Raw genomic sequence first — 1,354 nt, 5'->3', positions numbered from 1 at the left:
AGTCTTTCACCATCTAGCTTCTTCCCTGCTGTTAGTCATGTCCCCTTTATATCTAGCTTCCACATTACATTCTGATAATCCATCTAAGATCCTTCTAAAACACACATCTGTCTCAGCAGTCTAGGTTCTGCTATCTGTCTTGTCCCCTGCCCAGCACTTTTCTTCTTGTACGTTGCTCCATACACACACACGCACACACACACACACACACACACACACACCCCTTTTTCATCCTCCTAACCCCTTGCTTTTGCTCATAGCCTTTGTTCTGGTCCTAACACCCTTCACACCACTTTCCCCTTCATGGATTACCTTAACCTGTCCTACACACCCCTAGGGAAGGAAGTGCCTCTCCCTTCTGGGTTGGTCTGGATATCTTTATTCTTTTATCTATTCTATTAAATGAAACTATGGTTTCAATATTTTTGTCTTTTCTTGTCTCACTCTATCTTTTCTACAACCTTATTTAACCCCAAAGCTCAAAATACAATCCTTAATTCAGTGATCCTATTTGATAGCCAAGGTCTAGATTGCTCATCTGAGCTGCAGGTCTCTGATCTTTCCCTTTCATTAAAGGAAATTACACCATTCTGTCATCAACAAAAATGAACGGTTTTGCTGATAGATACATACAGAGGACTCCACTGAGTCTACAGGGATGAATAGGAAAGACATGGTCCTCCCTCTGGGGGAATTTGTGTTCCAGCAGTTAACAGAGATATTAAACAAGTAGTTGCCCAGTAATTTCTTTAATCACAATCATATGTAGCAGACATTGCTGATATTCTTTACTCAATAGTGGTCAAACAGAAGGGTCGATTTATCCATATATATTCATAAACATACCAGTACCTGATTCCAAGGTCTGGTAACCTTAGAGCTCTGATGTCTGCTGCTGATGGTTCAGACACCATGGGGGCTGTCTTGCCTTTGTGGCCTAGCAGACCATTAGTGGGTAGACCAGCTTACTTCATTGAAGCTTGGACTATGGTTTGCTCTTCTTATCCACCAAGCTGAAGGACCTGGTGTGCATGTGTGTGTGTATGTGTCTCTCGTATGTCATATGACAGGGGCAGCAGGTGACTTTAGACATATTTTAACTTTGATTTCTATTAGGAACTTAAAAGTCCCTGCTCCTCCAATCCTGTCTCAGGGAAAAGAGAGAAAGTTTGAGGACAGGGGTCCTCACTGCTGTTCACCACTTTTTATGGTCCTATCACACTTTAGTCAGATAGGGACATATTAGTAGAACGCACTCAACAAATTTCAGCCAATGAACCAAAATAATTTTCTCCTTTGCTACAGATGACTCCATACTGGAGTTATATGAAAGGGAAGATGAGCAAGCAGCAAA

The sequence above is a fragment of the Meles meles genome, chromosome 4 (genome assembly GCF_922984935.1).
Source record: "Meles meles chromosome 4, mMelMel3.1 paternal haplotype, whole genome shotgun sequence".
In the NCBI taxonomy this organism is placed as follows: Eukaryota; Metazoa; Chordata; class Mammalia; order Carnivora; family Mustelidae; genus Meles; species Meles meles.
This window is presented reverse-complemented; position numbering follows the sequence as displayed.